The sequence below is a fragment of the Periplaneta americana genome, chromosome 16 (assembly GCF_040183065.1).
Source record: "Periplaneta americana isolate PAMFEO1 chromosome 16, P.americana_PAMFEO1_priV1, whole genome shotgun sequence".
Classification (NCBI taxonomy): Eukaryota; Metazoa; Arthropoda; class Insecta; order Blattodea; family Blattidae; genus Periplaneta; species Periplaneta americana.
Genome location: NC_091132.1, coordinates 38,876,335 through 38,890,517, shown reverse-complemented (window position 1 = coordinate 38,890,517; position 14,183 = coordinate 38,876,335). Strand labels below are relative to the sequence as shown.

The 14,183-nt window shown below is 38.9% G+C and overlaps 1 long non-coding RNA gene across 1 annotated transcript; it reads right to left on the bottom strand.

The window, feature by feature from the left end:
• Positions 1 to 770: 770 nt before the first annotated feature.
• LOC138716252 (uncharacterized) lies at positions 771 to 13,699 on the bottom strand. The gene is made up of 3 exons (XR_011336612.1): positions 13,518 to 13,699; positions 10,878 to 11,010; positions 771 to 908 (listed from the first exon to the last, which is right to left on the bottom strand). It is a non-coding gene; the product is annotated as an uncharacterized lncRNA (long non-coding RNA).
• Positions 13,700 to 14,183: the final 484 nt, after the last annotated feature.

The following is a 14,183-nucleotide window of genomic DNA, read 5'->3' as shown; positions in this document are numbered from 1 at the left end:
CGCTCGTCTCTACGGCCATTGGCGCACGTACCAGCAGTCGCAGAACCATGTCCAACAAAGTCAGCGTCGTATAACCTTCAGGTCTGTCTGGCTGTAACCGCTTCGTCAGTGGTCATTTTTGTAGATATGAGGTATGACTTCTTAGCCATCAATATTATGGCTGAGGGTTTGCTTCTTAACTTAATTAATGTGAAAGCTCTTATGTTCTTCAACCAAAGGAATCTTTAGAAGGAAGTTTTGACCTGTTAAAAAGAAGATAAACGGGAACAGAAAGATATAATACCAGGTCAGAATATTGTTAGATTCATAAACTCTCAAAGACTGTTATGGGAGGAGATCTGGAAAGAAAATGACAGCAGGATGCCGAAGTAAAAATGGAAGAGGAGATTTCACTCAAGGGAATTTAAAGGCCAACATAAAGATGGATGGACTGTCTACAGATGAACGAAAGATAAGGGATGAGTGTAAAGTACAGAATCCGGATAACGACATGCCATTTCTTGCACTCACCCATTTAGGGCTTCATTCGATAGATGGGCAAACAGTTTTCTCTCTGGAAGAATTGAATTCCACTGAGGTAGGCCTACTATCAAAAAGGGGTACGGTTTATGCTACTTTGGTTATTTGGGCTGATTTTGATTTTCTTTGTTCCATTTAAATTTGTTTATCATGTCTTTTGGTTTACGTTAGAAGAGAAACATAAGACTATAATAAAATTTGAAAAAAAAAAAAGTACTTAAAATGTTTAGTACTCACAGCCATAAGTTGAAAACACTTCCTTCTCATATCCTGGATTATCAGCATCCCCATCGTCCTTCTTATCTTCTAGTTTATCCCAGGTCCTTCGTGACTTTCTTGTAAACATTCTCTGCTTGCATTCCACACCTCATCTGATGATTTCCGAAGTCCTGCAACATATTGACATTGCTATTACTTCTGTCGTAGATCTCCATGCAATTATTTTAATTCATCACCCCTAACAAGTAATAATTTTAGTGGTCGTATTACATTAACTACTGCTGACATTTTTTATGAAGGTTGAATACAGCTACACCACTTCTTAATAGGTATGACATGACTGAAAAGGCCTAGAAAATAAATGAGTAATCTAAGAAACACTAATAAACACTCAAACTATAATTCCATCCACATGCTTCAAATAGTGTACGCTGAACAAAGTAAATCTGACACAAACCTAGTGGCTTACATTGGCCTATCTCAGACCTAGGATCTGTCATCGACTTGGATCTATCATTTAACTAACCCCTCGTGAAACTATTTCTGACCTTATAAAAAAAATTGCATGCTGCAATGCTCCGTGAAATGGTCTATCAGTATTCTATCTTGTATAAATTTTCATTGGAGTATTGACTTTTTTTATATAGTCACCTCCGCAATCATTCCCTTTCAATATGCATAGAAGTTTCTTTTGGGGCAGTGGTTCCCAAACTTTTTGGAGGCACGACCCATTTTTAGACGAAATTTCCCTTCGCGACCCTCTCCTCGCTTTAATACCAGTTCTTGACTCCATTTCAAAAATAAAAATTCCTGTAAAATCGCAAACAACTATAATTTTACTCAAAACCAATGAATACCACTCAAGTACGATTTTAAACAACAAGTTTCTGAGTATTTTCCGGTAGAAACTTCAAACAATTACGACAGTTACAGATTGATACTGATTCATTGCGTTGAACTGGCTGATATTCCAAAAAGTATGAAGGAAAAATTCATTGAAATATGTAGGCTATCTACTGAAATGTTGAAACTAGACCTTTTTTCGGAGAGCGTACACCAATTTTGTATCAAGAGAATACCTCGAGCTTCAAAAAGGAGCTCTTAAATTGTGTATAACATTTGCAGCCTCGTATTTTTGCAAAATAAATTCCTTGCCTATGATTGTTATCAAAACAAAAACGAGAAATCACCTTAGATTTCAATCACTGTGTGTGTATCGAATGCTTAGTCCAGATTTGAGAGGCGACGTTCTGAAAAAAGCAGGCACACTTATCATATTAATAATTTTTTACTTTATACTATGAACAGATTTTTTTTATATTTATGTTCAGCGTTTGTTAATGTTTCTACATGCAAAATAAATATAAAGAGTTGCTATCAAAAGTAAGAAAATCTGGGTAAAGGATCTATTCCGGCAGACAGTCATACAAGAATATTACAACTGGTTCGTGCTTACCATGATCAATAGAGAAAAATACTGTATACTGCAGAGTCTTCCAAATAAAGTTTAAATATGTGATTTTACAGCAATTGACTAGCTATGTAATAAAAATAATAGAACAAATATAGAAAAAGACAAAATAACCTAATTTTAAGAATCTTCAAAGCCCTTGTGGCACCTCAAAAATTAAATACAGAAACTCCATATTTTTTACATTCCTAAGTTAAATGAAAATATAGATTTTTGCAACTATTACATTTCGAAAAAAGATAAAAACTATTTCATGTATAGATTCACTTCACCTTAATGTTCATCCTGGCATTTTCTAGGGAAAATTAGAATATTGCATTCTGTCGGAGAATGCGGAATGTATCAGAATGCTATGCTCCTTGATGATATCGGAAAGTATTGGGAATAAATTTGAATAAGGAACAAAACAATTATGTTAATAAGGCGTCCTTGTTTCATTTTGTAAATCATCTCGCAACATCCCCTCAGCTCCTCCACTTAGAAAACCACTGTTCTAGGGTTATATACTTGGAATACCGAGGTCAGTATGGACGTCTTATGGTTAGAGTGGAATAAAATTTACAAAACAACCGTTGGCTAGGATTGACTTACACAAAACCGAGGCGTTTCCGCCCATTTACTTATGCATTAAAAAAAACATAACCTAACTTATTTATCGTGATATTAAACAATCCCACGCAATTTATTTCAATATCAATAGAAGTGTGTCAGCCATATTGAAGTACACTATGTAATAAAACTAATCATTTTGATTTTCATATCCTGTTTTCTAATAGATCGCTTTTAATGCGACGCTTAGATCTGTATAGTCTTTATTTTGACTTATAACTCTTTAATTGCTATCTGCCAAAGATTTCTCTGTAACCTTCCTGCAAAAAGGGATTAAATTTCTGAAATTCTGTCTAGGGTTGAGGCAAATTTATCAATTCCAAATAAATTTTCTCAGAAGTCAACATCTTTTCAATGAAGGCATAAATAAAAAATTATATAAAATATAATATTGTGATTTTTGAGTACTTGCAGTTCGTCACATGTCGAGAAAGATCGGGTCTATCAGGAAGCAGTCAGGTCGCGCTCTACCCAAATGTCTTTAAGCCCGAATGAAAAGGATAACTTTTGGGTTGTAGTGGGTTATTACAGTATACTTAAACCAGACCAGCACGGTAAAATCCAAGGCGAAGTGTCATGGCGGACGCGCGCAAGGCTACTATGTAAATCAAATTAAGCATGTATGCATGGCAGCCAACACTACACTCATGAGCGATGAGAGAAAAGCTGCAATCATGTATTTGAAAAGCTAATAAGTTGTAACTCTATGAAATCGTGGACGTAGTTTACAGACAGAACACCAGAGTCGCATTGAAAGGATGCTTCCAGCTCAGGAAAACCGTACGGCAAAGAATCTGTTGACCAAACAAATTATTACCCGGGTTCAATCCCCGTATAAATGTAATTCCATGGAACATGTATGAGTACGACAGATATGCAAATAATCGTACTACTACAATATATAATGCCCCAATGACAGGACAGGTAATGCACCGAGAACACAGAGAGGACATAGAGTGGACTACGAGGACAGAGAATGGACTGGTAAGACACTGAGTGTAGTGGAAGGACAAAGTTTGGACTGAGAGCACACAGACTGGACTCAGAGGACAGAGAGAGTAGAAACAGGACAGAGATTGGACTGAGAGCAGATAGAGTGGACTGAGAAGACAACGAGTGGACCGAGATGAAATAGAGTGGACTGGTAGGAAATGACAGGACAGAGATTGGACTGAGAGCACATAGAGTGGACTGAGAAGACAAAGAGTGGACCGAGATGACATAGAGTGCATTGGTAAGAAATGACAGGACAGAGATTGGACTGAGAGGACAGAGAGTGGACTGAGAGGACAGAGAGTGGACTGAGAGGACAGAGAGTGGACTCAGATGACATAGAGTGGCCTCAGAGTGGACTGGTAGGAAAGAGAGTGTAGTGACAGGACAGAGATTGGACTGAGAGCACATAGAGTGCACTGACAGGTCATAGAGTTGACTACGAGGACAGAGAATGGACTGGTAGGACGGAGAGTGTAGTGACAGCACAGAGATTGGACTGAGAGCACACAGAGTGGACTGAGAGGAAAGAGACTGGACTTGTACGACAGAGAATGTAGTGACAGCACAGAGATTGGACTGAGAGCACACAGAGTGGACTGAGAAGAAAGAGACTGGACTTGTACGACAGAGAATGTAGTGACAGCACAGAGATTGGACTGAGAGCACACAGAGTGGACTGAGAAGAAAGAGACTGGACTTGTAGGACAGAGAGTGTAGTGACAGGACAGAGATTGGACTGAGAGCATATAGAGTGGACTGAGAAGAAAGAGACTGGACTTGTAGGGAAGAGAGTGTAGTGAGAGGACAGAGATTGGACTGAGAGCATATAGAGTGAACTGAGAAGAAAGAGACTGGACTTGTAGGAAAGAGAGTGTAGTGACAGGACAGAGATAGGACTGAGAGCATATAGAGTGGACTGAGAAGAAAGAGACTGGACTTGTAGGAAAGAGAGTGTAGTGAGAGGACAGAGATTGGACTGAGAGCATATAGAGTGAACTGAGAAGAAAGAGACTGGACTTGTAGGAAAGAGAGTGTAGTGACAGGACAGAGATAGGACTGAGAGCATATAGAGTGGACTGAGAAGAAAGAGACTGGACTTGTAGGAAAGAGAGTGTAGTGAGAGGAGAGAGATAGGACTGAGAGCATATAGAGTGAACTGAGAAGAAAGAGACTGGACTTGTAGGAAAGAGAGTGTAGTGACAGGACAGAGATTGGACTGAGAACATATAGAGTGGACTGAGAAGAAAGAGACTGGACTTGTAGGAAAGAGAGTGTAGTGAGAGGACAGAGATTGAACTGAGAGCATATAGAGTGAACTGAGAAGAAAGAGACTGGACTTGTAGGAAAGAGAGTGTAGTGACAGGACAGAGATAGGACTGAGAGCATATAGAGTGGACTGAGAAGAAAGAGACTGGACTTGTAGGAAAGAGAGTGTAGTGAGAGGACAGAGATTGAACTGAGAGCATATAGAGTGAACTGAGAAGAAAGAGACTGGACTTGTAGGAAAGAGAGTGTAGTGACAGGACAGAGATTGGACTGAGAACATATAGAGTGGACTGAGAAGAAAGAGACTGGACTTGTAGGAAAGAGAGTGTAGTGACAGGACAGAGATAGGACTGAGAGCATATAGAGTGAACTGAGAAGAAAGAGACTGGACTTGTAGGAAAGAGAGTGTAGTGAGAGGTCAGAGATAGGACTGAGAGCATATAGAGTGGACTGAGAAGAAAGAGACTGGACTTGTAGGAAAGAGAGTGTAGTGACAGGACAGAGATTGGACTGAGAGCATATAGAGTGGACTGAGAAGAAAGAGACTGGACTTGTAGGAAAGAGAGTGTAGTGAGAGGACAGAGATTGGACTGAGAGCATATAGAGTGAACTAAGAAGAAAGAGACTGGACTTGTAGGAAAGAGAGTGTAGTGACAGGACAGAGATAGGACTGAGAGCATATAGAGTGGACTGAGAAGAAAGAGACTGGACTTGTAGGAAAGAGAGTGTAGTGAGAGGACAGAGATTGGACTGAGAGCATATAGAGTGAACTGAGAAGAGAGAGACTGGACTTGTAGGAAAGAGAGTGTAGTGACAGGACAGAGATTGGACTGAGAGCATATAGAGTGGACTGAGAAGAAAGAGACTGGACTTGTAGGAAAGAGAGTGTAGTGAGAGGACAGAGATTGGACTGAGAGCATATAGAGTAAACTGAGAAGAAAGAGACTGGACTTGTAGCAAAGAGAGTGTAGTGACAGGACAGAGATAGGACTGAGAGCATATAGAGTGGACTGAGAAGAAAGAGACTGGACTTGTAGGAAAGAGAGTGTAGTGAGAGGACAGAGATTGGACTGAGAACATATAGAGTGGACTGAGAAGAAAGAGACTGGACTTGTAGGAAAGAGAGTGTAGTGACAGGACAGAGATAGGACTGAGAGCATATAGAGTGGACTGAGAAGAAAGAGACTGGACTTGTAGGAAAGATAGTGTAGTGAGAGGACAGAGATAGGACTGAGAGCATATAGAGTGGACTGAGAAGAAAGAGACTGGACTTGTAGGAAAGAGAGTGTAGTGAGAGGACAGAGATTGGACTGAGAACATATAGAGTGGACTGAGAAGAAAGAGACTGGACTTGTAGGAAAGAGAGTGTAGTGAGAGGACAGAGATTGGACTGAGAGCATATAGAGTAAACTGAGAAGAAAGAGACTGGACTTGTAGCAAAGAGAGTGTAGTGACAGGACAGAGATAGGACTGAGAGCATATAGAGTGGACTGAGAAGAAAGAGACTGGACTTGTAGGAAAGAGAGTGTAGTGAGAGGACAGAGATTGGACTGAGAACATATAGAGTGGACTGAGAAGAAAGAGACTGGACTTGTAGGAAAGAGAGTGTAGTGACAGGACAGAGATAGGACTGAGAGCATATAGAGTGGACTGAGAAGAAAGAGACTGGACTTGTAGGAAAGAGAGTGTAGTGAGAGGAGAGAGATTGGACTGAGAGCATATAGAGTGAACTGAGAAGAAAGAGACTGGACTTGTAGGAAAGAGAGTGTAGTGACAGGACAGAGATTGGACTGAGAACATATAGAGTGGACTGAGAAGAAAGAGACTGGACTTGTAGGAAAGAGAGTGTAGTGAGAGGTCAGAGATTGAACTGAGAGCATATAGAGTGAACTGAGAAGAAAGAGACTGGACTTGTAGGAAAGAGAGTGTAGTGACAGGACAGAGATAGGACTGAGAGCATATAGAGTGGACTGAGAAGAAAGAGACTGGACTTGTAGGAAAGAGAGTGTAGTGAGAGGACAGAGATTGAACTGAGAGCATATAGAGTGAACTGAGAAGAAAGAGACTGGACTTGTAGGAAAGAGAGTGTAGTGACAGGACAGAGATTGGACTGAGAACATATAGAGTGGACTGAGAAGAAAGAGACTGGACTTGTAGGAAAGAGAGTGTAGTGACAGGACAGAGATAGGACTGAGAGCATATAGAGTGAACTGAGAAGAAAGAGACTGGACTTGTAGGAAAGAGAGTGTAGTGAGAGGTCAGAGATAGGACTGAGAGCATATAGAGTGGACTGAGAAGAAAGAGACTGGACTTGTAGGAAAGAGAGTGTAGTGACAGGACAGAGATTGGACTGAGAGCATATAGAGTGGACTGAGAAGAAAGAGACTGGACTTGTAGGAAAGAGAGTGTAGTGAGAGGACAGAGATTGGACTGAGAGCATATAGAGTGAACTGAGAAGAAAGAGACTGGACTTGTAGGAAAGAGAGTGTAGTGACAGGACAGAGATAGGACTGAGAGCATATAGAGTGGACTGAGAAGAAAGAGACTGGACTTGTAGGAAAGAGAGTGTAGTGAGAGGACAGAGATTGGACTGAGAGCATATAGAGTGAACTGAGAAGAGAGAGACTGGACTTGTAGCAAAGAGAGTATAGTGACAGGACAGAGATTGGACTGAGAGCATATAGAGTGGACTGAGAAGAAAGAGACTGGACTTGTAGGAAAGAGAGTGTAGTGAGAGGACAGAGATTGGACTGAGAGCATATAGAGTAAACTGAGAAGAAAGAGACTGGACTTGTAGCAAAGAGAGTGTAGTGACAGGACAGAGATAGGACTGAGAGCATATAGAGTGGACTGAGAAGAAAGAGACTGGACTTGTAGGAAAGAGAGTGTAGTGAGAGGACAGAGATTGGACTGAGAACATATAGAGTGGACTGAGAAGAAAGAGACTGGACTTGTAGGAAAGAGAGTGTAGTGACAGGACAGAGATAGGACTGAGAGCATATAGAGTGGACTGAGAAGAAAGAGACTGGACTTGTAGGAAAGATAGTGTAGTGAGAGGACAGAGATAGGACTGAGAGCATATAGAGTGGACTGAGAAGAAAGAGACTGGACTTGTAGGAAAGAGAGTGTAGTGAGAGGACAGAGATTGGACTGAGAACATATAGAGTGGACTGAGAAGAAAGAGACTGGACTTGTAGGAAAGAGAGTGTAGTGAGAGGACAGAGATTGGACTGAGAGCATATAGAGTGGACTGAGAAGAAAGAGACTGGACTTGTAGGAAAGAGAGTATAGTGACAGGGCAGAGATTGGACTGAGAGCATATAGAGTGGACTGAGAAGAAAGAGACTGGACTTGTAGGACAGAGTGTGTAGTGACAAGACAGAGATTGGACTGAGACCATATAGAGTGGACTGAGAGAACAGAGAGTGTAGAAACAGGACAGAGATTGGAGTGAGAGCAGATAGAGTGGACTGAGAAGACGGAGAGTGGACTGAGATGACATAGGATGGAATGGTAGGACAGACACCGTAGTGACAGGACAGAGATTGGACTGACAACATATAGAGTGGACTGAGAGGACAGACAGTGTAGAAACAGGACAGAGATTGAACTGAGAGCAGATAGAGTGGACTGAGAAAACAAAGAGTGGACCGAGAGGACAAAGAGTGGACCGAGATGACATAGAGTGCATTGGTAGGAAATGACAGGACAGAGATTGGACTGAGATCACATGTAGTCGACTGAGAGGACAGAGAGTGGACTCGGGAGAGATAGAGTGGACTGAGAGTACAAAGAGTGAACTGAGATGACATAGAGTGGACTGGTAGGAAAGAGAGTGTAGTTACAGGACGGAGATTGGACTGAGAACACATAGAATGCACTGACAGGTCATAGAGTGGACTACGAAGACAGAGAGTGGACTGGTAGGACGGAGAGTGTAGTGACTGCACAGAGATTGGACTGAGAGCACACAGAGTGGACTGAGAGGAGAGTGAGTGGATTTAGATAACAGAGAGTGTACAAACAGGACAAAGATTGGACTGAGAGCACATAGAGTGGGCTGAGAAGATAAAGAGTGGACTAAGATGACATAGAGTGGACTGAGAGTGGACTGGTAGGAAAGAGTGTAGTGACAGGACAGAGATTGGACTGAGAGCATATAGAGTTCACTGAGAGGAGAGTGAGTAGACTGTGATGACAGAGAGTGCACTGATAGGACAGAGAGTTTAGAGATAGGACTGAGAGCGCACAGAATGGACTGAGAAGAAAGAGTTTCTGCTCAATTTTAGCAGTTTCTATGTATCTACCATGTCAAAGCAAAGCGTTCTGAATAAATTTTGTCGAGAAAATGCACCATTGGCTAAAGTAAATAAGTATCAAAGTCTTCATTCTTTATCCAGATTCTACACTTTACTGTCAAGTCACTCGAACGGAGGTTTCTTGGAAGAGTCTTTGGACCTACAAATGGTGATGAGCAGCATGCAGAAAACGTATAACCAGGGATTGAGTAATATAATGTAAGGCCAGGATATTGTTTTATATATATATATATATATATATATATATATATTAATTAAGATTGATACTACATCTGGAGTGAATGGTGGACTGCAAGGAGCCGGGCATAATATGGAAAGAGGAACTTCACCCTTAGAGAGAAAAAGGCCTGTCAAGAACAAGATACTGTAGGTGTGTGTACTGTGTAGAACCTAGCTTTACTTACTTACTTACAAATGGCTTTTAAGGAACCCGGAGGTTCGTTGCCGCCCTCACATAAGACCGCCATCGGTCTCTATCCTGTGCAAGGTTAATCCACTCTCTATCATCATATCCCACCTACCTCAAATCCATTTTAATATTATCATCCCATCTACGTCTCGGCCTCCCCAAAGGTCTTTTTCCCTCCGACCTCCCAACTAACACTCTATATGCATTTCTGGATTCGCCCATACGTGCTACGTGCCCATCTCAAACGTCTGGATTTAATGTTCCTAATTATGTCAGTTGAAGAATACAATGCGTGCGGTTCTGCATTGTGTAACTTTCTCCATTCTCCTGTAACTTCATCCCGCTTAGCCCCAAATATTTTCCTAATAACCTTATTCTCAAACACCCTTAACCTATGTTCCTCTCTCAGAGTGAGAATCCAAGTTTCACAACCATACAGAACAACCGGTAATATAACTATTTTATAAATTTTAACTTTCAGATTTTTTGACAGCAGACTGGATGATAAAAGCTTCTTAACCGAATAATAACACGCATTTCCCATATTTATTCTGCATTTAATTTCCTGCCGACTGTCATTTATATTTGTTACTGTTGCTCCAAGATATTTGAATTTTTCCACCTCTTCGAAGGATAAATCTCTAATTTTTATATTTCCATTTCGTACAATATTCTGGTCACGAGACATAATCATATACTTTGTCTTTTCGGGATTTACTTCCAAACCGATCGCTTTACTTGCTTCAAGTAAAATTTCTGTGTTTTCCCCTAATCGTTTGTGGATTTTCTCCTAACATATTCACGTCATCCGCATAGACAAGAAGCTGATGTAACCCGTTCAATTCCAAACCCTGCCTGTTATAGAACCTAGCTTTACTGTAATAAAACTGGACAGTCAGACGTGGGCCGCAAGAGTGATAAATTCGAGGCGCATAGCAGAGAAGGCTAAGGTCCACCTTGGAGAGTGGAGCGAGGAAAAACAATAATGAGGGAAATTATTCGTACACTACAAGTACATGAGGCGATACTAAAGATTGAGAAAAATGGCTTCAAGTTTCATAGTACTCACAACCATATGCTGAAAACAGTTTCTTCTCGCATTCTGGATCATCAGCATCTCCAGAATCTTTCTTCTTATCTGTGGCTTCCTTGTGAACATTCTCTGCTTCCAAGTCTGGCTTCCCTGGATGATTTTCCAAGTCCTGTAACACATTCACTTGGATGTAATTTCCATATTAAGTCGCCTGCTATTATACTGTCTCACCACCAACAATTAATAATTAATAATGACTCTATTTACTGACTTCAGTGTTAATCTCACAGACTCCAAAGTGTTCATAATGTGCGTTTATGTTTTCATCTGCAACATTAATCGATCTGATCATGTAACTCCTTCACTGAAAATGTTATCATCAAGGCTTCGACTGAATAAGCGAAGAACCTTTCATTTCTCGCCCCTTCTGTCTATATATTAAAAACTTCCTCACCAAGATATGCATCAACTCGTTTCACAACTTTCACACCCGCTCCCAACAATGCTCCGCCCTAATAATTCCTTCACACAACACTACACTATACTTTTTATCTTTCACAGTGTCTTTTGCTAAAGCTTGGAATTCCCTCCCCCTTCCCATCAGAGGTTGCAGGAGCTGTCAAAATTCAAAACCAAATTAAAAATCCGTCTATTAAACAATTAAACATCTCACTATAATTAAATTTATATGATTCGTCCACTCATACTTTTATCTCCCATCTCTATTAAATTTACTATTTGTGTGTAATTAGTAGGCTCAGTAAAGTCAATTACTGAATAATATTATTTACTTCTTTGTGTAGCTTATATCTTATGTTAAATGCTTTACTTCAATCTTTTTGTGCCATTACAATAATCGTTTCATTGTATCTATATTAGTTTATTATATTGCCAGCCGTACCCTTGCGCTCCGCTGCACCCGTTAGAAATAAATATAAAGTAAGTACATAATTAAAATAGGACATTTGATCCAGGGAACATTCGTGTTTGATAGAAGGATAAATCGTTTTATATGTTACTTAATTTAAATTGGATCCAAATAATTAAAATGCGATCATTTTGGTCAGAGACACTCATTTGGTGCAATGACAATTCCTTTAACATGTTTCTTAATTTTTATTACATGCAATCATAGTTTAATGAAGATTGATATCATTTAGATTTAATGTGTATATTTTATTTTACTTGTTATAGGTTTCCATTTAATTATGCTAATAACTTAATTTTAACCCTTGTTTTCTACGTATTCAGTAAATGGCGCTTGGCCCACTATGGTTCTGAACCCTTCAAATAACTTAAATTATATTATATAATATTACATATTATATTATATTATATTATATTATATTATATTATATTATATTATATTATATTATATTATATTATATTATATATTATATTATATTATATTATATCAGAAGTTACTGTAATAACAGTATAGCATTATGTCCATATAGAGAAACTACACTTTCCAATGGTGAAATAATAAAATTAATTATACAAATCGGTTAATTTAGCTTCCGATATTACTTCATACAAACACAGAAACATTCTCTGGAGGCTATCTTTCATAGTTTTCGATTGTTGCTGTCCAAGGCGCCTTATAGACGAAGTCATTTGTTTTTTAATTCATTACACGGCCTTAGATGGCAGTTATTTTAATTTTGAAACTCATTTATCTCATTAAATATCAGTCCTATCAAAATTTTTTAAGGAATAAAACTTATCGCAAATTATGTTTAAACAAACTTTTATGTAATATTTTTCATAAAAATCAATAATAAGCGAGATATTTCGATCTATTTAATTCAGGCACCCTTATAACCCCCGTTTTAAATAATGTATTTTGAATGCCATATAGCCTAAAATCTAAGTTACAACGAACTTAATTTATATTCCAATTTTCATCGAAATCCGTTCATCCATTATCGCGTGAAAAGGTAACAGACAGACAGACAGACAGACAGACAGACAGACAGACAGACAGACAGACAGACAGGCAGACATACAAACAAAAATTTCAAAAAAGCAATTTTCGGTTTCAGGGTGGTTAATTATATATGTTAGGGCCAATTATTTTTGGAAAATCGAAAATTACCAGAAAAATTTCGGCTACAGGTTTATTATTAGTATAGATTTGTACTACTTGGTTCTGGTTGAGTGGAAGAGTAGGCCTGAAGACCATAACTCTACCAGCCGAACAAATAAACAGATGTATGGATCGATAAATTAATGGATGAATCAATGGATGGATGGATGGATGATGGGTGAATCAATGGATGAATGAATAAATAAATAAATCAGTCAATAAAGAAACAAATAAGTGAATGAATAAATAAATAAATAAATAAGTGAATGAATAAATAAATAAGTAAATAAATAAGTAAATAAATATGTGAATGAGTGAATGTATGAATTAATTAATATAAATTAATAGCCTCAAGGGTTCTTTGCATTCAATACTGTTTTGGAGACTCATCCTGCTGCATTGAAACAGAATGGTGAGAGAAGGCTTAGAAGAGGGGTAATTCGAAGCATATGGCAGAGGAAGCTACAGTACACACGCACAGTAGACACAGAAAAGAATAATGAAAAATGAAAATTAATTTCACAGTTACAAGTAGATAAGCTACAACGAGAATTAAAGAAATTGTGTTAAAGTTTTATAGTACTCACAACTACACGGAGAAAACATTTTATTCTCGCATTCTGGATCATCAGCATCTCCAGAATCTTTCTTCTTATCCGTGGCTTTCTTGTAAACATCCTCTGCTTCCAAGTCTGGCCTCCCTGAATGATTTCCCAAGTCCTGCAACATATTCACACCGCTGTAATTTCCAGCTTAAGTCACCATTCTAGTATTCTACTGCCTCTCCACCAACAATTAATAGTTTAAGGTGTCCTATTGCATTCAACACTGCTCAAAGGTTCCGTAAAGATGGATGTAGAATCATGTTTTCTGTTATAAAACAGGGTGGTAAGACACATAGTGAAAGAATAATAATTGGAGGTGTATAATAGAAAATGCTAAGGTCCACCCGGCCAGTACATTTTTTTCAAAAAATGGTTTACTTTATTATCCTTTATCAACTGTGATGTTCATATAATTCGGAGTGAAATGAAGGTAACAACGCCAGCGAAATGAGTCCAGAGTCCAGTTACCCGAAAGTTACCCTGCATATGCTTTTAATGGGTTGAGGGAAAACCACGAAAAAAAGTGATTCAGGTAAATTGTCCCAATCACCAGGCAATAGAGCCAAAAAAGAACAATATGATTAAAACTTAATGTCTCCGGTTACAAGTAGGAAAGCTCACAATAAAAATCAAGAAAATTGCCTTGAA